Here is a 26,803-nt window from a genome sequence, read left to right on the forward strand (position 1 = left end):
ACAGTGTTCAAAGCATGAATTATCTTTTATTTTTTAAAATCTGATAAGAACAATGAAGTGTAACTGTTTACAGAAAACGAGGACATGGAATGTGCATAATTCTGCCTATGGTGTCAGACACACAAGCTATCACTCGGTTGTCTCAGGTCAAGTTTGAAGATGTTATAGATGATTCTTAAAGGGATACTGTCTAATAACCCCAAGAACAAACCCCTAACAGGCTTACATCCCACAGGTAGCATAGGGCAAGCAGAGAATGGCACACCCAAGCAGCACTGGGCAAGCAGAGAATGGCACACCCAAGCAGCACTGGGCAAGCAGAGAATGTAACACCCAAGCAGCATTGGGCAGAGAATGGCACACCCAAGCAGCATTGGGCAAGCAGAGAATGGTACACACAAGCAGCACTGAGTAAGCAGAGAATGGCACACACAAGCAGCACTGGGCAAGCAGAGACTGGCACACACAAGCAGCACTGGGTAAGCAGAGAATGGCACACACAGGGTGGGAAGGCAGAACAGATTGGGAAACAGGGAAAGCTATCATTCTAATATGTACTACATACAGTGACACAATGCTGGTGCCCCATTAGCATTTTGAATAAAGTGTGAACAGGTGAACAATGTGGGCAGTTTCAGTCTGGGTCTCAGGTGTGAAAAAGTCTTTGATCCACGGAGCACTAGACCAGGTCGGAGATTAAAATATTTCCATTTATTGAAGATTAAATGACATACATGAAAATCCACTAACAGTGCATCAAACACAGTCCATTTTGGGTCTCAGGTGTGAACAGTACAGGCCTTTAGGATATAAACAATAGAGGTGTCACAAATGTGAACAATACAGGGGGATCACAAGTGTAAACAATACAGGGGATTAGAGTCTGAATTTGAGGTTTAAACAATGCAGGGGGCAGTTAATCTCTGTAGTGATACCTTTTAAATTTTACATATGGTAAACAGACACAGCATGTGGGGGGCCACAGAAGGGGGGGTCGCGGGCCGCCAGTTTGACAGCCCTTGTCTATATCATGAAAACTCTATTATGTCTATGGGGAGAAAACCGGAACTGAATTAGAACAGTTTTGTCTCCTTAAATAGTATTTTGCATATACATATTTTTTTGCAATCAAAAAATAATGTTTTCTTGTGCAACTGAATCTGGCTCAATATCTGGTACCAACATCGCTATTAATAAAGAGGAAAGATGTCAAAGACAGGAAGGCTGGTATAAGTGAATAACCACACATGCCTCTATGGCTGACCATATGTGTCCAGATTTGGATGGGAAGTTTGGCCGATTTAGACTATGCTGCTTTACCATCAGGGCATGTATTACCAGTCAAGAGACCTATAATCCAGCAATCCTTGTGGATCAAGGATTATCAAGCCTGATGAAAAACTTTTATAAACCAGCCTCAGCTTTGCAGCAGTTGGTCTGAAAGTAACACACAGGGCCAGTGGATCAGAGTACTGTTCAGGTCACCCTTTGTATGGCCACCTTAAAGGAACCGTAACACCAAAAAATTAAATTGTTATAAAGGAATGACATTGTAATGTACTTTTGCCCTGCACTGGAAAAACTGGTGCATTTGCTTTAGAAAGACTACAGTAATTTATATAAACAAGCTGCTGTGTAGCCATGGGGGTAGCTATTTAAGTTGGAAAAAAGGAGCAACGGTACAGGGTACAGAACAGACAACCGATAAGCTCTGTAGTATGCAGTGAGATTCATCAGAACTTATCTATCTATTGTGTATCCTGTGCTTGAATGGCTGCCCCCATGGCTAAACAGCAGCTTGGTTATATAAACTATAGTATTTTTTCTGAAGCAAATACACTGATTTCATTTTTTGGTGTTACTTTTCCTTTAAAGGGACAGTTCCATGTAAAAATAAGAATTGGGTAAATAGATAGGCTGTGCAAAATAAAAATGTTTTTAATATAGTTAGTTAGCCAAAACTGGAGTGAAAGGATGTCTAACATACTAGTCTGAACACTACTTACTCTTTGGCAGCTAGCAATTTTATTGTTTGCCCAGCTAGACCAAATCATGTTTTGGTCATGCAGTCTGAACACTGCCATGTTTTCATTTATTTACCAAGGTATAAAAAGATTCAACAGAAGTTAGGTTGATACTACAGAATAGTCACAGAAAGAAACACTGTACAAATCTTTCGCAATGCACATGAATAACATGAAAGCGGTCACATCAAGCAAACTAACAGCACATATTCTCCTTTAATGATAGTGAAAAGATGTTTGTTATTGTTAGTGACTCTACAGGAAAAATAATTCAATTGTTATAGTCAGGCGTATTACTACTCCAGAGAAAGATGGTGACATAAGATTGGGTAAGTTTGTCAGCAATATAGCATCTCACTGTGGTTTTCCTGATTTTGTACCCATTAAAGAGTTTTCTCTCAAAGTTCAAGTTTAAAAACAGTGTCAAATAAATTCTGTAACAACAATTATTTCATAGGACGTAGAATGCCACAATGGAGAAAATGTCAAACCTTGAAGGGGAAATTATGATTCAGGGGATATGGAAATAGGACATTAAACATCAACTTTTTTAACAAAGAGAGCAAGAACATGGTGACATTTTACCCAGTAATTTGTATCCCACAGGATTGCAGATTGCTTTTATGTGTAGCTTGATGTCCTTTAAAAAAACAGTTTTTCATATATTTTGATTGGCGTAATGTAACAGGAAAAAATGTTAAAATATAATTCATACAAAGGTAGAAAAGGAAGAGGTTTCGCACAAACTGAAGATACATGGAGCATAAAAGTCACTAAGAAACAGGCCTGTGAAGAAATGAGGCACACAAGCTCCACAGCAGGAACAGGAGTATTAGAAATATGCAAAGCTGGCATTTTTTTTTTAAACAATTAAATTACTGTATAAACAGATACATTCCGGTGAAATTGCATCATAGTTGATTGGCCAGAAAGTAAATCTGGTACATCAGCTGACCAAGAACTGCATGTGAGAGAGGAATTATTAAAGAAAAATTATTTCATAGGAAGCAAAATGCCTTATCACACTAAACCATACCAGTTATGATAACTGGTTTGGGGAGGAGTAAGTAACTGGCTTAGTCTGGTTTGTCTATCCATTTAGATGGATATCCATTTAGATGGGGAGGAGTAAGTAACTGGCTTAGTCTGGTTTGTCTATCCATTTAGATGGCCAGATTGGACAAAGATCTACTAGTTTGGTGGCATTTTTAATTTCTACATTCCATTTTTGTATGTTCAGTTAATGAGCCACGTTTACAAAGCCTGCAACTCTAAGAGAATCTCAAATGTTATACAGATATGGGACCTTTTAAAGAGAGAGTGCCTGGGACCGGGTCATTGCTGATAACAGATCTTTCCATAATTTGGACTAAAATCATGTTCCAATAAGGATTCATTATATCTTATTTTGGATCATGTACAAGATACTGATTTATTATCACAGAGGAAAAAGAAAATCATTTTTAAAAATTGTATTATTTGGATATATATGGGAGACAGCCTTTGCATAATTCGGAGCACCATACCTGTAGTTCTAGATCGCCATCTCAAGGGTTGCAAATTGCCTATCACTGTTTCATACATCAATATATTTAAATGGATAATCAAACCCTCACATTTCTTTGTAATGTTTACTACATGTATCGGGATACTTCAAATATCCATGGATGTAACATACAACCTAACCGTTCCAACCTGCCCTAGGAAAGTAAAGTTACACTGAGACACACCCTCTAACTCACCAAACAGTCTCAGCCAAGCCACACCATTCAAGGGTCTGCAAATTGAGAAGCATCCTTATTTTTTTATATATATATATATATATATATATATATATATATATATATATATATATATATATATATATATATATATATATATATATATATATATATATCATACCTCCCAACTGTCCCTTTTTCGGAGGGACAGTCCCTCTTTTGACAGCTCAACCCGAAGTCCCTCATTTGTACTGGAAAGTCCCTCTTTTCTCTGCACTGAACAGCCAGAAAAATAAACAAAGTTTCTCACTCAATTGGCTTTTAGCAGAGAGCCCAGAACAACTAACAGGTGCAAATAAGATACTTTGTAACAATTTTGAGACACAAAAACACAGTTTAGATAAGGAGAAATATTTTCAAACTTTCATAACCTGCCAAATTTTGTAAAACAAACAAGGTAATTAGGGGGTGTGGCCACAGAAAGGGGTGTGCTCAAAAAGGGGTGCGCTACGTGCGGAAAAAAATTTTTTGTCCCTCTTTTTAATTCCAAAATGTTGGGAGGTAGGATATATAATTATGCATACTTTTTTGTTCACCCAAGCCACATGTGCAAAGATGGCACCCATGGTAGACTATTAAACTATGACATTAGTAACTTGCCTTATGGAGAAGATGGCCAAGAAGTATGGAGCTATAGCAGGTATGCGTCTGGTACAATGGTGCAAACTAAAGGGTCTTCCGCTATACCTACCGCTTTGCTTTCTCTTTTGTCTCTCCTTGTTAAAACTACAGGGGCTCAGTAAAAACCTGGTACATTTAGTCCTTTTGCATTATTAGGATTTATTAGAATGTTTCTGTTCATGCGATTTCCTATTCCTTTTTATTTCAAATTCAAATCACCACTAACCAGACCAAGTTAAAATTTCTATTATAGTCTTGTGGATCAAAAAATATTTCATTCACAAACAACTAAAAAGAAAGACTGCTATTTTACTCTGGTTCCATTAAGCAAATCAATAAAATCACTAGCAAGACCTTTTTTGTCTCTACATAATTTGGATCACCATTATTTTATACTCCTCAAAAACATTTCAGGGTTGGTCTGCTATGAAATTAATTTATGCTAGCTAAGCTACTGTGAAGAAGTACAAGTACTATTTCATTATTACAGGAAAGAAAATTGAAGATTGTATTAATAGGAATTTGCTGTATTTATGCATTTTCTAAATAACTGGGGTAATTTAGGAGCGTGGGCAAAAGTGGGAGAGCACGCCCCTTAGTGCTCATTTGCTAAGCACTTGCACCCTCTCTGCCTTCGGCACACTGCACTGAGCGTCAATGAAAAATCTGATACTCAGAGAGAGAAACCAGAGAGCAGCACTAGTACATGCAGCTCAGCCCTGTCCTTAAAGGAAAACCTTACCCCCAGCGTACCCCAGTGTAGCGACAGAGATCTGCCTCAGAGATCACCTGACCAGAAATACTGCAGCTCTAACTGTAACAGGAAGAAGTGTGGAAGCAAAAGACAGAACTCTGTCTGTTAATTGGCTCATGTGACTTAACAAGTCTAGTTTGTTAGGTATGTTTGTGTGCACAGTGAATCATACGATCCCAGGGGGCTGACCTTATTTTTTAAAATGGCAATTTTCTATTTATGATTACCCAATGGCACTAATAAACAAGTATATTATTATGAAAATGGTTTATGTACATGAAGCAGGGTTTTACACATGAGCTGTTTTATATCTTTTTATAGAGACCTACGTTGTGTGAAGGGTATTGTTTTCCCTTAAAGGGGAACCATCGCAAAAATGAAAATTTAATATAAGAAACTTTCTAAATATAATCAATTAGAAATTCGGTACCGTTTCTGAATCAAGTTTATATTCACATCTTCATTTAAAGCATCGGTCTCTATTCTTCTGTTTTCTTACAGAAGTTGGGTGTCTGATTTCATTGACAGTTAAATCCAATATCATTTTTAGGGAGGACTCCCTTTTCTGGTAGATGTGTTAGAGCTCACTCAAAATCTACCAAAATAACTGACTTTGGCACAAATGCTGCATGTAGAGAGGATGTATTCCTGGTGATTTCAAAAGAATGAGCTCAAATACATCTTCTAGGCAAAAAGAGGCTGCATTGGACCCAATTGTCATTCAAAATCAGACTCCCAACTCCGGCATGAAGAGAGAATGAAGAGAGACAGATGCTTAAATGGGGAGAGCGAAGATTAACGCAATGATTTCAGAAATGGGCCAGAATTAGTAACTAATTATATTTAGAAAAATCCTATTTTAGTATGATGAATCTTATATAAAATTTTCATTCTCACAATAGTTCCGCTTTAAGTGGAAGCCCCCTTGCAGGAATCCTTTCGCTGCACCTCTGAATGACACACAAGGTTAGGGCAAGTAGGGGGTGGGTGAGAAAATGTCTATTTGCCGCCTTCTTTCTCTAGGGGCAATATTTATCAAAGGTCAAAGTTAAAAAAATGTCGAACTTCGAATTCAAAAAGACCAACCGAATGGTCGAAGTTTTTTGGGGTCGAAGTGGGCCTAATTAGAATCATACGATTTGAAGTAGCGCTACTTCGATTCGAAGTTTTTTTTAACTTCGACCTTCGATCTCCCAAACTCCCCCAATTGCCTCGTTACAGGTTCTAGGAGGTCCCCCGTAGGCTAGGCTAAAACAGCACTAAGAAAGTACTTAAAAAAAATTCGACCTTCGAATTTCAAAGTTTTTTTTCAACTTCGAATCGAAGTTGGACTATTCGATAGTCAAAGTACCCAAAAATGACTTCTAAATTCGAAGTTTTTAACTTCGAACCTTCACTTCGACCTTTGATAAATCTGCCCCTTAGATCCAAATACCATGTTGCAGGTCTCAGCCGTCCAAAATAGAGTGCATAGGCCTATGGCCATTTTCAGACAGCCAAACACAGCATGCAAAGTGCAACAAAATGGCCAACTGTGGCCTGTATAGTTTCTTAAAAGTTGCCCAAAGTCCCAGGAATACAAAACAATTACAAACAAAACAGCTTGCTTTCCAATTGCCTTATGGTTAAATACTGATCAATATATTTTATCATCCTGCCCAGTGGAGCAGCATGGCTAAGATGCACCCAAAACTGAAAGAATTCCAGTTGGGGTTCTCTGTATAGTTATCACTGACATTTACTCAGGGATAGTAATAAATGTGAGGTGGGTAGCAGCAGGGGAGGTAGAAGTGCAAAAGCTCACAGATATTTCATTGTACCCCTCAAGGCCAGTCACATTACCAAAATTATCGGAAGTCCATGATATGATTGTAAGAGTAAATTGCAAATGGTAAAGAAAGCCTGTGCAGAAAATGTGGGGTTATCATGTAACATACAAATGAATGTCAAATACGTTGAATAACCTTTTTTAGATATGCCATCTCCAACAGAATAATTCCAAAGATTTTAGGTAGGAAAAGAAAGTGTTGCATTTATAACATCATTCTGCACACAGTAAATAATCTTCACCAGCCAAAAGACACACCTGGTGATCTGCGCTACTGGTGTGTGAGAAAAATGAGCAGCGGGCAGGATTGAATTCCAGCTGGGCAAGAGATCATTAACCAGAATCTAATGCAGCAGCTGGCTGAAAAATGTTTATCTAGTACTGCTGAAATGCTGCCACTGATTCATTCACCTTTTAGATTCAGCACAAAATGTGATATATGCTAAATAATCATCACTTCTAGCAAAGCGTTGCCAGGATTAAGCCTAGAAAAACTCTGAATGCCAGGTTTGCTGCTTGACTATTCAATTGGTGTGTGCTACAGTGATAGGAAATGGAAACACGAGAGGAGATGCTTTAACGCCATTTACATTGATTACTTTATTATAGTACAGCTACAGCACATGGATTATAAAGGCATGTGAACACTAGGGTTGCCACGTGTCCGGTCTGATCCAGACAGCCTGGTTATTTGAAGAGCTGCCCGGGTCAAAACTGCCTGCCTGGTTTTCCAAATTAGGAAAACTGTCAGGATTCCTAATGACTGAATCAGCGATCGGCCAATTGCCATGTCATAGCCCATCCCCAAGATCACAACCTGCCCCCGGCACGTCACTCCGCCCCCCTGCCTGGAATCAGATCAGGGAAAAGGTGGCAACCATAACAAACATATAATACATATTTATATAGATCTAGAAAGTTATTAGATTATTCATCAGCCCTGGTAAATCTTAAAATATCAGATCCATTCAATGTACAGATGTGCTACAATCCATTTCACCAGCAGCCACTATTATTAAAATAAAATGACAATATCAAGAATAATCCTTAAAGGGGGCCGGTCACTGCGACATACAAAGCTGTATAATAAAAGTCCTTTGCAAATTAAACATGAAACTCAAAATCTTTTTTTTTTTTTTCTTTTTAATTAAAACATCCATACCTGTTATAAACATTACAGCTGTCAATCATAAATTGCTCTACTCAATGCTGGGGCAGGCAATTCATTTCTATAGTGCACTTCCTAGGTGTTACTGCACTTCTCACATTTCCCCACCCTCCTCACCATGTAAATGTGTAGCTTGTGCATGGACATGAGCATCTAGTCCTCCATTCTGGCACAAAAAGAACATATTTTGCATGATACAAATCTTGCCTTAACAACAGAGTTGGGCTCCTGTCTGTTTGCCATGACTGGAAATTCCCAGACTGAATGGTATAAGATTTTAATACATTTATATAGTGTAAGTAAAGTTTATTTCACTTGACTAACATGACAAAAAAATAAATTGTAATTATTTCTTAGGGAAAGAGGTCCCCTTTAAGTACTATTAGTGAAAAACATAACATATATAAAAAAAAGAGCAGCAGCTAGCTGCACACATTTAACAGCTTGCTATTTTGGCAAATGCAAAATATATATGTTAATATAAGGGGCACTTTGTGAGGTACAATCTAATTACAGTCGTGATTTTGCATTTCACAATCCATAGCAGAAGAACAGATAAGACGTTTTATCTCCAAAGCAAGTTCTCTGCTTGTTCCAACTGCATGTCCTATTTTTACTACTGATCCAAGTAAGTTAACCACGTAGGACTAATTGCATGTTGCAGTGGGTTTCATATTATTCATATTCTATAGAAATCAGCAAAAAAAATATATGCAGATTTGCAGGTCTATGTCTAGTAAGTAGCATTCTTACATAATAGAGAGAAAACATCAGCTGTCACATTTCAGGTAATATCATTCGTATTTATGTTGGCCTCTTCTGGCATTTCCCTAAGGATCAGTCCACACTAACATTATATTTGTTGTCATGTTCTGCAGTAGCCAGGGCTATTTCCAGGACATAAACATAAACCAAGCCTTCGGTTATAAAGATAATTAATATTATTATTATTTTGCAATAGCCACATAATAGGATTGTTCACTGTAAAAATAAATCTGCAATTTTTATAAAATAGGGAAAGCAAATCAATAAGATGTCTCCTGGATTTACTTTTAAATGAATATAGTAGACAATGTTGTATCTCAGGTTTTATAAACCCTTGCAGATTCTGTATTGGGTTATTTCCTAGCCAAGAAGCGATTCATCCAGAGTATGTTGAACAGTTACTGCTTCACTTTAAATCATGGCCCGCTAGGAAATGAACTTAACACTAATAGGTTAAGGAATAAGCAGCATGTCAGTTATAAGTCATCAGCGATTAGAAACTCTGGTAGTGATGCATATGCAAAGCCAAGTGCATCTTAACCTGCACAAGCTGCACCACTTAGCAGGGCACACATAATCCAATAAATCGCTATTGCTTACTGCAGGTGAATGAATAGATTTCTTTCCCACGGGAGTTCTCCCTCTTCTCTTTCTGGTCATTTGGGCTAATGTAGAGAATCTATACCAGCTGACACATTCTGATAAAAGAAGTCTTTTTTATTTTAAAGTAATTTTAAAGAATTATAAAAGTATTGTAGGTTGGTCATCCCAATACTAAATATTCAGTATGACTTTCTGCTGTAAAGCTTTTATCAAAAGGGTTGTATCTAAAAGTATTAAAGTTGCCACCTGACCCGGTTTTTTGAAGGGCTGGCCTGGTCAAAACTGCCTGCCCAGTTTTCCAAATTAGTAAAAACGGGCAGGATTCCCTATGATTGACGCAATAGCTCTGCCCCTGATGTCACAGCCCCACCCCCTTGTGTACGTCCCTGCCCCCTGCCTGTATTCAACTGGGCCAAAAGGGGGCAACCCTAAAAAGTACATACAGCACAACTAGACTATAATGAGTTTCAGGACAAAGACACACATAGCATTTTATCATGTCAACAAAACTGCATAAAGTTCTTTGCCATTGCGGATGCTAAGATATATCAGATAAGATATAGCACTCAAACTTCGGATTAGTATAAAAATATCATAAAACATTTTTCTGAAGATAATTCGGCAATTTGTTTTACCTACAGCAACTCTCACCGTCTGTAAAGGCAGGGAATTTTATGCTATTTTGTGGTTGAGACAAAACAACAAGTGTCATTGCTCTTAGTGGTAATTCATTGTGGATTACATGAGGTTTATTTAAAGGGGACCTGACACCTAGACATAAAAAAACTGTATAATAAAAGTCCTTTTCAAATTAAACATGAAACCCAAATACTTTTTTTTATTAAAACATCCATACCCGTTATAAACTTGTCTTAAAGTCTCAGCTGTCAATCATATATTACCTGCCGATCCTCCATGTCTTATGCAGAGAGGCGGGGCAAGCAATTACTCTCAATTTCTATTCTGCACTTCCTAGATGTCACTGCACTCACATCCCGCCTCCCCCCTTTTCCAACTAATTGTGTAGCCAGTGCATGGACATGGGTATCAGGTAGGAATGCACCGAATCCAGGATTCGGTTCGGTATTCAGCCAGGATTCAGGCATTTTCAGCAGGATTCGGATTTGGCCGAATCCTTGTGCCTGGCCGAACCAAATCCGAGTCCTTAAAATCATGTGACTTTTTGTCACAGAACAAGGAAGTAAAACATTTTTAGCCGCACACTTCTCTTTTTCCCTCCCCCTCACTAATTTGCATATGCAAATTAGGGTTCCGATTCGGCCAACTCTTTTACAAAGGATTCGGGGGTTCGGCCGATTCTGAAAAAGTGGATTCAGTGCATCTCTAATATCAGGTTTCTCATTCTTTTGGGATGATGCAAAGCTTGCCTTCTTAACAGCGTCTTCAAAATGGCACCTGCCTGTCTGCTGTGACTGAATTCAAAGACTAAAAACACAAGATTTCAGTAATTGTTATAGTGTAACTGAAATGTATTTTGCTTTACTAGCATCATAAAAAAGGATTTGGAATTATTTCTTAAGGGAACCGGCCCACTTTAATGGTGGTAGCCTTTACCATATGAAATCATATCACAATTTACATGGTTACATAGTATGTTCGGTTTAAAAAAAAAAAAAAACATGTCAATCAACTTCAACCTTTTATATCTATATAAAAACTGCCAAATTGCATCTTTATAGTTTTCTGCCGTTAGGAGCACCAGCCTAGGGTTACAGGTAAGTAAATATAAGCTCCTAGCCTTTCCTTCTCCTTTAATAACTTGGTTTTTGATTGAATTACTTAATTGAATTAAAATGTTAAAAAAAACTTGTACTGCATATTTATTGTATCTTTTCTCCTCAGGCTTTTTAGCAGCTCTCAAGATCAGTAACAGCAGAAGCTTATTTATATGCCTCCAGCTAGCAGCAGAAATTGAACAAACACAGGGTTATGTACCATGGAAAAGCTGGAGCCCCCACCTTAATTCCCAAAACTCAAGCAGTTTTGTTTGTTTCCCTGTACAGCAGCCAGTGACCATGTAGATTTGTATCCACAGACCCAGTGCAGTCTGCAGATTCTTTCTGCAGTCTTGCTGCATAGGCTTCTATGGCAGAAATTATTTGATTTGTGCTGTTTTGATCCCTAGGCTTAACCCTTCCAAACAGAAGCCCAGACCACACTGAGCATGTGCGTAGTCTTGGTCTTGCAAGACAGTTACAAGATGACACCCCCCTGCGGCCAACTTTGAAAGCATAAATCATTTGTTTTATTACGCTTCTTAATGTTAATGTTTATGTTTAGTAAACAAAATACAGCATTTATACATTATTCTATTTTAGACTTTAGTTCCCCTTTAATGTGTTCAGACTAACACCTTGTCTGTCCTTAGCCCTCCATTAATTATCTGTGTCAGCCAAACACCCCTATTCATCTACAAATGCTGCAGCAGTGTCCTTGAGGGTTAAGCATGTAAACATTGCCCAGAGGGTTGGGTACTTGTCTGCCCCAAGCAAGAAACAGGTAGGTCAGGGCAGGTAGATATATAATTAGTTTCTTGATAAGTGTAAGGAAGCCTTTAAAATGGATATTGACGTTCTCCTGTAAAAATCTGTACTATGTCAGTATCAATTTAATGTTTCGGACAGCTCCAAAGGGAAAAGGAAACGAGGCAAAGTGGCATTTTGAGTAAATCAGTCTATTATTGAATATTACTGAGTGATGATTTCATTAGGTATAGTAGGAGAATCTGCTTAAGTCTGGGCCCTACTGCCAAGAATGACCTTTTCCTCCCACCCCCTCCTTTGTATTGATATAAATGATTTAAGTATTTGCTGATCTAAGACAACTTATTATCTAATAAAATGGTGAAGCATCTATCTAAAGATAAATGTCGGTATTAAACCATGAACAGTTTTCAAAACGCAACATTTAATTTGTTGTTTAGCACTTAATCAATAGCAAATAACTCATGGCTGTGTTTATTGAGAAGTAGTCAAACATTTTTTTCTGACAATGTGGATGGCTGTTCTACTTTGGCTGCACAGGCAAAGGCAGTTCACTTTTTCAGTTCACAGTTCTTTTGTTTAAACAATTTTTAAAACCCCCACCACTACCCACCCACCGTTTCCTAATTCCAGCTCAACAAGCCTAGATGCAAAATGTAAAAATGATATACTGTACATTTATGTCAATTAATAGCGATAATACTCTGCCATCTCTGTAAAATTTAGCATTATATCCTCCTGTCCCATTGATGAAGCCAATAAATACTAGGGGCATGCTTCTCCAACAAGGCAACTAGAAGTAACTGTACAAAGAACATATATAAATGAATCAGATTTGTTACATTAATTTTAATGAGCTACACTATGAAAGAGAACACTACTATGTCCTCTAAACACAATCATTAGGTGTTGGACGTGTTATCCAGAATGTTTGGGACCTGGGGGCTTTCTGTAATTTGGATCCTCGTACCCTAAGTCTGCTAGAAAGTCATGTAAACATTAAATAAACCCAATTAGGGTTCGAATAAGGATTGCCTTTGGTTTTGCAAAATCAGGCACAATGCAAATGATTGATTTCTAAACAAACTAGGTCCTTAATGCATTATTTGCAACTATTACAAAACCAATTAGGCATTTAAAGAAAAACATAACAGTTCTTACCTAAAACCACTTTTAGATAACTGTAATTCAACATGAAGACACGCTTGTCAACAGAGACATAATTGTTTTACATAACACTGAATCTTGCTGAACACCTTGACAAGCCATTATCAATTTGAAGAAAATAATGAACACTTGATAAACTCTCTTTCATACATTCATGACTTTACCAAGTGGAATTGGAAAAAGAAAAAAAAACTGGATTAAGACATTTTACAAGATAAAGCCTGTAAGGGCTCAGAGCTCTAAATGAGAAAAAAATATTATCTTGCCGAGCTGAAGATTTGCTTGCGTGACCATTTTTTCGGTTTTACAGCAGAGGTAATAAAGTGGGCTTAAAATAAAATGACATTATTCTTAAAATGAAGATTGCTTTTACTGATGGAGGAAAAAAACTGCAAATAGAGATGACACACTTAACTGGATGACAAATAGGGCTGCGGCTATGTTAGACGAATGAGTAGGGGCGATTTGATGGCTTTGGCATTTCTATTGCATTTTTATATGAACTGGTACAAGAGAAAAAATGTTGTGACCATTTCACATTTACAAATAAGAACTCTGCCAGCTGACAAAGGAAAGATTCAGCCAACAGTATGTGAAATAACAAAACATACTAACTTTGTAACTCATTACCGATTAATTTCTGTGCTTAAAATGTGTAATATTCTTTCAAATGTTGTTAATAAAATAACATTGTCTTTACAGATTTTGTACAATTATATCTACTGTAAAAGCAAAAGTACCAACGTGTCCATGAAGGGTGGCCTGAAGCATCAGAAAAAAAAAAAAATCTTTCTTGCACTACGGACAAAGAATTCTAGAGGGATAACTATAGTAGAAAACCTACTCATTGGTCAAAAGAGAAATGGTGTAGCAAGCTGGACGTTTACTTTTTTATTCTTTAACTTTTGACACATACTCCAAATATAACAGGGCTATAAACAGGGCCACTCCTGCCATGAGGCAAGGTATGAAACTTGCCTCAGGCAGCAGCCAGTTACAATATGGGGGGGGGGGGCACCGTTTAACTTCGTTTAACTTTAGGAGCTGAATTTCTGGCTTTAACCTGGAGAATCGGCTCTGCTAGTGCAAAGAGCACTATTGCACTCATTGCACTAGTGATGCTGCCCCCTTTGACCCACTCCAACGTGGACGTTTTAAGCGCGGAGCGGAGAGATGGCATCTGGTCTGCAACCCCAGGATTGCCCTTGCCTATAAATTGCCACCAGCGCAGTCAAATGCCTGAACATACCTTTGCTTTGGAGTCAATCTGAACCAATGCCAGTAAAACCATTGAAATTTTATATTTGCACGGAATTATCCTGTGTGATTCAGATGTTAAGGAACAAATGCTATGTACTATTGCAATAATCTCTCTATTTGACCAGACTGCTAAATAATTGAACTAGTTATGTGTAAGTCAAGTTTTTCTAGACCCACACCCAACCCAGACTTCCCCAATGATGTCACAAAAGGGGTGTGCCAGGCGCAAGTCTATAAAACAGGAAGCCAGAAGTAATGAGCAGGGAGAGCAGGCAGAAGAACTCAAACCAAAACAGCCCGCGACCCACAAGAGGAGCAGCGAGGTTGGTCCAAACCAGCCCGACCCGCTGGCCTGCACATGACTAAATTGAACCTCATGTATACAGAGGTTTAAAGGGCAAAATAAATGTACTAGATATGTATAAACAAGCTATTTTGTGTTTTCCATCCTGCAAGAAGATAAAGGGATTAATAAATGCACAAAGCTTGCTGCAGTTCTCGAAATGCAACCAATCAGCAGGTAGCATTTAATGGCTTCTTTCATGGCAAATATCTGATTGGTTGTTGTAATGAAAATATACACGTTTAATCTACATTACCACTTTATTATTCATAACTTGATACTTTCAGGAAATGAGAGTAAATCAAATACTTGATGCATCTATTGCAGCCTGCACGTGTTTTTCCCTGAAAGCAGTAAGTGCTAAAATATTCCTATTATTATGCATCACTCCCAGGGGAAAGAGGCTGGTATGATTTATCGGTTTCTTCATGTGTATATCTAATAGAGGTTTGACAACTTAAAGAGCAACATCACATTCTATTTAGAAGTTTGGGCTTCTGTCACACTGTAATTACAAGGACAAGAAAGCATATCATACTCCCTGTCAATCTATATTTTGACAGAACAAAATGGACAATTATTAAATTTGTATAATATATATATATATATATATATATATATATTTATTATAATATAATGCTGCAATTACCCATGTAAGACAATTTGTTGTCTGTCTACTACAATTGTCCAAGCATTGCAGGCTTCACACCACTAACCAAATATATGTCCTTGGATTCCTCTAGGGTTTATCAAGGTTTGGAACTATGGGCTATGCTCAAATGGTTAAGGTAAGCAATTATAAATGACATGCCTAACATTTTGGTACCCCCAGATATTATACCTTTAGTTCTCCTAAAAGGGCGAGTCACCATGTGCTTGGCCTCTTTGGATCCGACTTTTGAAGTAGGAGTCTGGAACGGAGTCTGAGGTGGAGGTAGGCCTCAGTAGGAGCAACTAGACCTTATTTTATCTTGCTGTAGCAGAGTTATGATAAGGTTAGCTAGTGAAAAGCCTGATGCTCCAACAATTAAAGTAGAAGGATTAGGAAGTCCTGAGTACAACCTGGCAGAGTAGAGACTCAAGTGTACAGACTTAGGGGCAGAGTTACAACACAAAGGATTACACTTGGAGGCCTTGTACTCAGAGTTTGGACACTTTCGAGTACGCTACCCTTTCTCTACTAATACAGCGAGGGCCCATGCTGAATGAGTATGACCATGAAGAGAAATTGATAAAGACCTGCATCTCCTACAAAAACACACATACAAAAATATCAGGGCATTTGCAAATCAGGGAATGTGTTTCCAAGTTTTTCAGTTAAAGGGACACCTTATTTTAAATGTCAAACAGAGAGGTTAAGGTGAGGAAGCCCTTCACATGTCTAATAAACCAGTGGCCATTTTAATTTGCATGTCTCCATTATTCTTTGAGCCAAAGTAAAACATTTCATATTTGGTTTTGAGGAAATGCTATTACTGCATTCATTGCATTATTTTATAATACCGTTTGTTACACTAGAGTAATCAGTGCAAAATGATCTGGAGGTAACAGAGCAGTAAATATAAAAGAGCCTTTCAGATAAAGGGTGACAGAACCTGCTTCATATTATATGACATCTATCTGCTACAATGACCATATATGTACACTCCCTTCCATGAAGCAAGAAAGAACTGTGGATTTTTCACAAAACAGGAGGCTCAAAAAATTGTTGTTAAATAATAACTATTTAAAACTTTTACTGTATATCGTATCTGCAATTGCTGCTTTTGCATTTTTGTGTTGCACCTACTTCTTTGGCCTTTGTTTTATACAAAATGACCTTTCTTTAGGGTACCCTTTGACATATCATGCATATTTCAACTAAGGTTTACCAGATGAAAAATATGATTACATAGAAAACATTTCTGGCTATAATGTGATGTAAAACATAAAATACAAATTTGCTTATAAAATAAAGGGAATCTTAAAGAGGAATAAAGACTACGATATACTTTTATTACACAATTATGCTTTCTGGTAACAGCTGGATGAATATTTGTTCTACAAAAGTAGGACTTTCATGTCCATCATGATACTAATGAACACTACTGGCACATTGTAAAGCTGTGATTAGACAGAATGCTCAAACACCTCACCAAAATGCACACTGTAGTGTCATCACAGAAAGCACTCAAGCTCTAAACAAGTCTGACTTGGGGTTATCAGAGATAATTCTGTACTTAACAAGTGTAGCCTTTTTATGTAAAGACTCAAATTCAATTTCTGCCTTGAAAAGCAAGATTCTAATTGCTATGACAGAGGCCAAAGGGATTTTTCCTGTGTAAGTATAAATGCAGCTGTTTTATTCTGCTTTTTACAGTGCTTCTGCTGGAAGCTAATCAAAAGAATTGCTGTAAGGTCTGTTCCAGTGAAATAGCCAAACTCACCCATTTTCATCCATTTCTATGTACTCTGCATGTCATAATGTTGTTAAAAAAATGAATGGATCCATTTGAGTGATACATGCATTAAAACATCTTCTGGATCACTTGCCATCCTCAAGAACAGCCATCCTAGGCTCAATATTCATAGGAGATGGTGCAGACCTCTTAGCATTACAGTTTTACAGGCCAATGCATTTCTATTAAATGGTTTCTGAGAACTACTTTTAAAAGTATCTTAGCAAACATACCCAAGTCATTTTGCCTAGCTCCCAGCATAGAATATTTGGACAATAAATAAAAGGCATTGTTATGAAGATGGCAGTTTACATCCATTAATGCTTGTTATGTATTTGAGGGGCTACTTTTGATATTCCCGTTTAAAATATCAGAACTGATGGCAGTAATTTTGTCCCTAAAGTCCTAAACATATGGACAATGCCGGATAGTGATCTGCTTGCCGGGCCTATACCCATGGGTCAGGTGAGTTTGGGCCAACCTTGATGCACCATTTGCTCAGGTTGAGCTCTTCTGCCTGCTCTCCAGTCGGTGACCATACACTGCAAGCTTCCTGTTTGCAAGAGAACCTGTTTCAGTCTACTCATATACTGAAGCCTGGGCCAAAATTCATCTTTCAACAGGGCAATAATCCCAAAAACACAGCCAAACAGTGGGAGTTGCCGAAATGAAAACTTTACCCCCTAAATAAATAAACTAAATATATATATTTAAAGAGATACTGACACCAGAATATAACCTTTTTTTATACCTATCATAACATTGTCTTTGAATGCTATTTATAATTGTGCCATAAAAGTATTTGCCTGATGCTTTTACATTAACTTTCTTAACCTCATGTTCCTCTACGAGTGTGCTGCCATATTTGTGCAGCAGTAGAAACTGTTGACTCACTAGGAAACTTCGGGCAACTTCAGAAAACGAAGCGCCACATGTGCTTTAGCGCAGACCACTTTTCATTATAGCGGATGGGAAGACACGCAAAGGCAGTTCGGGGAGATTGTCGCCCAGAAGACGAGGCGATTAGTCGCCAGGTGACCAAATCTCCCTGAATCTGCTCATGTGGACTGACCCTTAGCAGTGAAGGCCTGTACCTCCATCTTCTTTTCTGCTGATTCACTGCACATGGTCTGTACTAATGTCAGTTACTGAGCTCAGACTGATGTCAGTTACTGAGCTCAGGGACCGACCGACTATACAGTACACATAGAATACAAATGTTGCAATATAAGGCAAATCAGTAATTAATTCAGATAATTACTACATGACAGCCCAGAAACCATCGGACTTTAATAAGCAGTCCATAGATTACACTCACCGAGCATGTGAGTGTCGCAGACACTTTCCAAGATGGTGACCCCCTGTGAAAAGTTTGAAGTCCTGGATCATTGCTGCTATTGAGATGCTGAAACTTTAGGCTGGAGCAATAGGTTCAGTATATTAAATAAGGCATTTTTAGCCATATTCATTTTTAGGGATTAGAAAGAAGGAACAGTCTGGTTGGCAAAACAGTCAGGTTTAGGAACTTCAAGTACCGTAACAATTACTTACAAAAGCAGAACTATCAAAGAAAAACAAATCAACACAACCTATAGGCAAATATTGCCCTTTTACATCGCTTACGTGGAACCCCCAGAGTTGTGATGGCCTGTGTGCTTACCCAAAGAACACCTGACCAGAAATACTGCAGCTCTAACTGTAACTTTGTCTTTTTTCAACCCAATTTAACTATGTAACAGGAAGAAGTGTGGAAACAAAAGACAGAATTCTGTCTGTTAATTGGCTTATATGATCCAACATGTATGGCTTGTTTGTGTGTACCGTGAATTGTAGGATCCCAGGGAGTGGCCCTTAGTTTTTAAATGGCAAATTTATATTCAGGATTAGTCAGCACATACTACTAAAAAATATTTTATTATAAAAATGGTTTGTTTACATGAAGCATAGGTTGACATTTGCAATATATTTTTTATAGAAACCTACATTGTTCAGTTGGTACATGTTTACCCCTAAAAGTATAAAGATGTAACTGCTGAAAAAAAGGCTCATCCCACAATTCAGATACATTTTAAGGACAAGTTAAGAAAGTAGCTAAAAGACTAAGATTTTCTTCGGAATAGGCTCAATAGGTATTCCCCTGTGCCAATTAAAAATAATAGAAGCAAATAGTGGCAAAGCCAAGCTTTATCTTTATCTAAAAGATGGAAAATTATAAAAAGGATCCTGTAGGCTAAATGTGAACATTTAACATGCAAAAGAACTTTTCTTGTAGCATTCTGAATTGCAAATAACCAATTGCAATTGTTCCATTAGAATGATTTCATGAAATTACTCTTATTAAAGTAATATTTTGAAAAAATATAAAAGAATGCAAACATTATGGCAATGGCCCAGAAAAAAATTGGATACAGGAAAAATGAATGTGATCCCACTGCCTTTAGATTTCCAAGTAATGCAGTAGCTAAGGCCAACTGGGTATTATTAGCAGGAAAGAGGCAGATTACTGGCAAAATGTCAGCTGCTAACTCCAGTTCTACAGGGAACATTTCCTGAAAGACAAATGTAGTCTGTACTAAATAACTAAACTAAACATTGGGACTCTTTAAAACAGGACAGCTGGGGGTGGGAATCAACAATTTAATCAATGAAGAAAGATCTTATATTTTACCCCTTACAGCTGAAATTATCATCGTAAAAACAACCATGAATAAAAAAAACTTACAAAGATAGATATATATAGTTTATGATAGTCAATGATGATAGTGTATTGTGTAAAATTTCAAAATTTTCAAGGCCTTCTAGAAACCATTTAAAGCAATTCATTTTTAAAAAATAATTTCCTTTTCGCTGTAATAAAACAGTAACTTGCACTTAATGGTACTTAAAGGAACAGTAACACCAAAAAACTAAAATGTTTTAAAATAATGGAAATATCATGTACTGTTGCGATGCACTGGTAAAATTGTTTGGTTCACTACTATAGTTCATTTAAACAAGTTGTTGTGTAGCAATGGCGGAAATTGAAAAAGGCTATATGGCACAGGTTAAATATTGGATAACAGATAACACCATTATGTTCTACAGAGCTTATCTGCTATCTGCTGTGTAACCCGAGCCCTTTCTCTTTTGAATGGCGGCCCCCATTGCTACATAGCATCTTATTTATACTGAATAAACAATAGTAGTGTTTCTGTAACAAACACAGCAGTTTTACCAGTGCAGGGTAACTCTGCATTATATTTTTATTACTTTAAAACACTTACATTTTTTGAGTTATTGTTCCTTTAAGCTGCATGAATCCATATCAGTAGCAAGTTCTATTAGGTTTACATACCTCCCAACTGTCCCGTTTTCAGCAGGACAATCCCGCTTTTGACAGCTCAAACCGCAGTCCCACATTTGTACTAAAAAGTCCCAACTTTCTTTGCACTGCCAGCCAGAAAAAGATACAAAGTTTCTAACCTGTATATATGTAACAAATACCACTATACTTCTGTTAGTGACAATTATTTATATGATATTAGCCATCTCTGGTAGCTGACCTCAATTTATATGTTTGTTGAAAGGGTTAAAGGAACAGTAAAAAGTCAGCACACTTGTGCCCGAAAATGCCACATTTTAAGCAAATATTCCCACTTGTTTTAATTGGGTAATTGAGGTCAAATAGTGACATTAAAAGAGGCACAAGCATCTTAAAAATGCACGCTACTTTACAGATCCTCTGGAATGAAAGGGGTTTCCCCAATCAGGCAATCAGCAGGGCTCTCCTCCACCCTCAAAAAATGACAATATCCAAAAGAGATTGCTGTATTCCTCAAAAACCTCAAGGTTTTGAGGGGGAATAAAACAGATAAAATAATATATAGTGCAGTATTTCAAAATAAATGATGATATTTTTAGTGAATTTGCTATGTTCGATAATATTTAACTTGTGTAAAAGTTCGTAACTTTAGTGGTGCTAGAGGTATATCGGCTATAGTCCTTATTTATATATCCAAGTTTTGACGCCCGTGATGTTTTAGAGTTCTAGTTGCATAGAAGCCCACACGCTGATCCTAGTGTGTCTGGCAGGTGTTTATACTTACAAGAAGTAAGTTGATACAGGCATATGAAATTTGAGCGTCTTAGTCCGCTTTCATTCTTCTTAAAACTTTAGTGGATAAAAAGCGCTCATTTGGATGAAGCCATTCGGCGAAACGCGTCAGAGATAGAACGAGAGTGTGGAAGCTTAGATATATAAATAGCCGAAATACCTCTAGCACCACTTAAGTTACGAACTTTTACACAGGTTAAATATTAACTCCTGATGGTGGTGATTTTGATGGTGATGATTTTTTATTCACGTTTGTTTTGATTTTTTTTAAAATCCATTTAAAAAACATGAAAGCGAGTGTTTGGTGGACGACAGAGTATGCTCTACAAAAAAAGTATACAGTAATGTGGTTAGCGATCAATACAGAGACAAAAAAGAATGTTGCTTGAAAGAAAATACCTTTTTTTCAACAGACAAAAATAGGATCAATACACCTCTTCTCTTCATAGCTATTCCAAATGTGACCATTCAAACAAGCACTTTTACATGCATTTTCTATTCACTAAGCACTGCCGGGACAAAACTCACTGCAGATTGTGTTTGAATGCTGACAAAGTGTTATTTAAGCTGCTTTTGGAATGAAACCACAGAAGAAATCTGACTCAAGTCAAATAGGCCATATTCCATCTCCCTTGATTAGCTTTCATTTTATTTATTAAATAAGGAAATTAGCATTAAAAATGTTGCAGTAACTATTTTCTTAGGAAAAAACATATTCTGGGACTGTTTGATTCTGCTGCACTACATGTTGGCAGTTTATATGTAGGTCAATATACCACAGCAAACTGAAACCACAGCATTATGGTACTTTAGAGTCAGTACCAATAATTTTATGATGTACAAGCACTTAAAGGAACAGTAACGTCAAAAAATAAAAGTGTTTTAAAGTAATGAAAATATAATGCAGTGTTGCCCTGCACTAGTAAAACTGCTGTGTTTGCTTAAGAAACACTACTATTGTTTATATAAATAAGCTGCTGTGTAGCAATGGGGGCAGCCATTCAAAGGAGAAAAAGATCAAGTTACACAGCAGATAGCAGATAAGCTCTGTCTGTCTAATGGTGTTATCTGTTATCCATTAGTTAACCTCCACAGCAGCTTGCTTATATGAACTATAGTAGTGTTTCTGTAGCAAACACATCAGTTTTACCAGTGCAGTGCAACACTACATGTTATTTTCATTACTTTAAAACACTTAATTTTTTTGGTGTTACTGTTCCTTTAATGCGTTATAACAAAACCAATGTTATTATTTAGATTTCACTAAATTGTAGTCAATACTTTATAAATCACACATAGGTGTAGGGAATTTGTGCAAACTCCTTGCTCTTATCCCTGTAAGGGCAGAAGCACAGAGCCTGTGTCTGTGTGCTGTAAGCTGTTACCTAGCAACCAGCGATTCAGTGCAGTATGAAGTGACAGCAGCCAGTGAGTGGCAGGCAGGAAGAGGAAGTCACAGATACTGGCAAAAGAAGAGAGCCTGGCATAGAGAGCCGCATGGTGTACAGAGAAAGAGTCCAGAGAGCTGCTGGTGGGCCCAGAGAGCTGAGAGGCTGCACCAAAAGCATTCGTTTGCATATGGTTGGCACAGGGAAGCCACATACTTTGTCTGGAAAGACAGAGTGTGAAAGGAATACAGACTGGAGGAACAACCAGCAGGAGATTCCTATCCGAGCATCCAAAGGGGCTGGTAGTTGCACTGTATGCTGGATTCGCCTGAAGAGAGCTCTAAAGTATCCAAAGAGGATTTGGAATGAGTATCCTGTTTAAAGGGACAGTAACCTAAAGAAGCCCTTGAAGATAAAGACACTGTTATTGAAAGGACATTAAAGGACTGTATCTTTTTAGTTAGACAGATTGCGCTAGCAAAGTTAGTTAGTTAGTTAGGCCCTATTGCCAGTGGTTAGGAGTGCTGCATGTATTAGGTGCCCATTTATTTTAGATAAACAGTTATTCAGTTTAACCAATAAGGTGTGTGTGTTATTACTGTATTCCTAGTGGGGCCACCCATAGGTGCAATGCGCTAGTAAGTACCAGGTATCCATTCTCTTCCCATACCACTGCAGAGTGGCTCAGGCTTGTCCCGTGCCATGAGGTAAGCTCCACAAATGGAGTGTAACACCGACAAAGGGGTGTCAAAAGGGTTACATAGGCTTTATATTTTTAATACAGACACATATATGCTGTGAGTCGCATTTAAAGGAAAACGAACCCCCTGAACAATGTAGGTCTCTATAAAAAGATATTGCATAAAACAGCTCATGTGTAAAACCCTGCATCATGTAAATAAACGCAATATAACATAATGTACTTTTTTAGTAGCATGTGCTATTGGGTAATCCTAAATAGAAAATTGCCATTTTAAAAAATAAGGGCTGCCCTCTGGGATCATAGGATTCACAGTGCACACAAACAAACCAACCAAACCATACATGTTAGGTCACATGAGCCAATTAAAAGACAGAGTTCTGCCTTTTGCTTCCACATTTCTTCCTGTTACAGTTAAAGTTGTAGTAATTCTGGTCAGGTGATCTCAGAGGCAGCACAGAGACCATCACGAAATGGTGATTCAAGGCAAGAGATGTAAAAGGGCAATATTTACTTAAATATATATTCCAGTTTGGCAATATGTTGGCGCTATATAAATACATGTTAATAAAACTTCAGCAAAGAAACCCCATACTTTGCATTTTGTGCCAAAAACAGCCAAGTGTGTTCTCACCAAAAAGGGGGGGGGGTTCCTGCCAAGAGGCAAGTGCAATAAGGTCTACCTTTGGGCCACTCTGCCACCAAGTGCAAGAAAGGCTACTTCAGAGCAGAAAGGACACCTGAAACGCTGTTGGTGCCGGAGAAGACACAGTGGGTCTGGACGCAAAAGAAGGAGGGTACTGCCTGTTGTAGGGGCTGAAATTGACCTGCGGATTTCAGCAGGCTGATTTTGGCCCTGTGAGGCCATAGCCTTTAGTAAGTCTGTATAACGATGCACAAAAATCAACCAATGCCTTAACAATCATGCAAGCGAGGCAGACCTCACCGTTTCATAAACACTACACTACACTACATGTATCCTGCATTAACAATGCACCTAAAGACTCCTTTATGTGTTAGTGGGTTTTGGCGTGGATTTGACTGAATGTTCTGACATATAAATGATTTTGATTAATAAGAGGAGTGTTCAGGGCTAACATAGCAATTGACATACGGTTGAACACTAATTTTATGTTTCCCGTGGGGATCGCTTCAAAACTGCATCAACTCTGGGAAACAGTTAAATTCTGGGGCAGGTTCTATTGTATTTATAGGTGTAAAAAAAAAAAAGCCACTGATATTTAGGTAATGCCCCATAGAGCTGATGCACAGCCTACAGAAAAATGCAGGGATCTGCTTTCTTCCTTGCCTGGAACCAATGCATTGGCTCAGGCACACATGGCAAATTTTAATGTGGAAACTGCGAATATGCATTTTGGTAACAAAACCCCCAATGTGTAAGGGTGATGCAATGGTTTTGGGTGCAGGCAAGGATGAAGCCCATTGCAAGAGTAGGGATTAATTTAGCCGGTGTGGCATTATCCTAACATTCTGTTAAACTCATTAAACACATTGCCTAGTTGCTGGGTTTACCTCTATAAGAGAAAATGAATGAAACTCTCGCTGGATTAAACCAAAATGCTGCACACAACAACCCTTTTTGAGTCACAATGAGACAGTAAGGTATGTATGGAGCCATATGTCCTCCATAGGAAGGCATGCATTTGCTCAAATTAATTACTCTGGAAACTTAAAATAACCAGCAGTATTCATTAGTCCTGCAGGTAAAAGTTTTACATTTTAATTAAAATCCAAAGTCCCACATTTTTAAAAAGCTTTTTACTTGGGCCAATTAACACCTTTATTCAAACATAACTGGGAGATGCTAGAATAGGTTCTTGGTGTTCATATGAATGCCATTTTAAGCAGTTATTTATACTAGCTAAAAGAATAGCAGCCCTTGGCTCCACAGTCACAAGCTTGAAATAATTCACCCCTGGCAGTCCTTACAGTGCTTATGAAATACAGTCAAAGAAAGAATTGAAGGTAACAGCTCTGCTCACATCTGAAGGAATACTGATGCTGCTAATTGAGTATGGGTCTGTGTGAATATTGACGGTCTCTATAGATGAACATGATTTGAATATCTGTGTGCTCGAATCTGTCTGAAAGAGGATTGTTATAATTAACGGATGCCAGCCCTGCTGGCATGTTTTGTATAGACTTAAAGGTGCTGTTCACCTTCCAAACTTTTTTTTTTAAAAACATTTTTCAGTGGACGTTACTCTGTAAACTGTTCTAATTTTCTACATTAGTTCATACATTTCTTATGTTTGACCCTGCTGGATATAATCTCTGAGTATAATTAAAATCAATGGTTATATTAAATAATGGTTATAATGCTGCTGGGAAATGTATCAACTAATGTAGCAAATTGTAACAGTTCAGAATCTGCCAGACTGAATTATGAAGAACATCATGCAGACAACAGAAATAACTCACTGGTTACCTATATGAAATGCAGAAGTGGTATCCTCACTTATGTAATTTACTCTAGTAATAAAACAAATCTGCTTCATGCAGAATCAAATTCCTCAGCTCAAGTCCTGACTTGTTAATTCATGTGCAGTTCACAAACCCTGCATTTCATCTAAATGAGCCAGTGGAACACAGTGCTGTATATATGCAAGGAATGCTTTCCCCTTGAATTTCTAACCAGCAGGTTAGTTGAGTTTAGGTTAGGTTATCTGTTAAACAGAAAATATTACACATCAGAATCACATTAAAATTATGACAAAATATATCCACCACTGTCTGAAGTCTGTCCTACTACCTGGCCAAACTCACACCTGGGGCGCAACGCCTTGGCTTGAACACATCCAACTCGCAGGTACCACACCTTTTTTGTCAATTCTGTGTATTAGAATAAGAAATATAAAATAAGAACAGTAGAGCCACAATAAAATTATTCCATGAACGTAACAACATTTCCAATGTAGCAGAGGATTCCAGCTAGAGTCCTGCAGTGGGTCAGGTACCCGCGAGTTACCCACAAAAATCTGAGGTACCCTGCGGGTGCACTTGCGTTTTAGTGTTCACAATTTTATTTTGGAGCCCATTCAGAAAGGAGGATAGCAAGGAAGCTGCTAATACTAATTCACTTAAAGGACTTGAATCACCACGTAAAAGCATTAATTTATTTATTGCCTGAAACTGCCAACTCTGTCTGAAAGAGCTCAATTGGCAGTTTAAATCTGCCCATGTACGGCCAGCTTAAAGGGGACAGAGTTACTACATGAAGACAACAGAAAAGCTACACTGATTGGAGGAGAGAGAAAAAAAAAGAGTACTAGGTGTAAGAAGTTGGATGGTAAGCAAGTACAAAGCAAGCAAAAAGCAAGCATCTGTGCTAAAGCTATTAAATAG

The 26,803-nt window shown here is 37.8% G+C and overlaps 1 protein-coding gene across 2 annotated transcripts in view; it reads right to left on the reverse strand.

Moving 5' to 3' along the window:
• hs2st1.S (heparan sulfate 2-O-sulfotransferase 1 S homeolog) overlaps positions 1-26,803 on the reverse strand; it is a 61,298-nt gene that overhangs the window by 20,847 nt on the left and 13,648 nt on the right. Inside the window, exon 2 of one of the 2 annotated variants that reach the window (XM_018259548.2) lies at positions 26,211-26,290. The gene's annotated coding sequence lies outside the window, so the exon portion shown is untranslated. 2 annotated transcript variants of the gene reach the window in all.

Source organism: Xenopus laevis, chromosome 4S, assembly GCF_017654675.1.
Source record: "Xenopus laevis strain J_2021 chromosome 4S, Xenopus_laevis_v10.1, whole genome shotgun sequence".
NCBI classification, from domain to species: Eukaryota; Metazoa; Chordata; class Amphibia; order Anura; family Pipidae; genus Xenopus; species Xenopus laevis.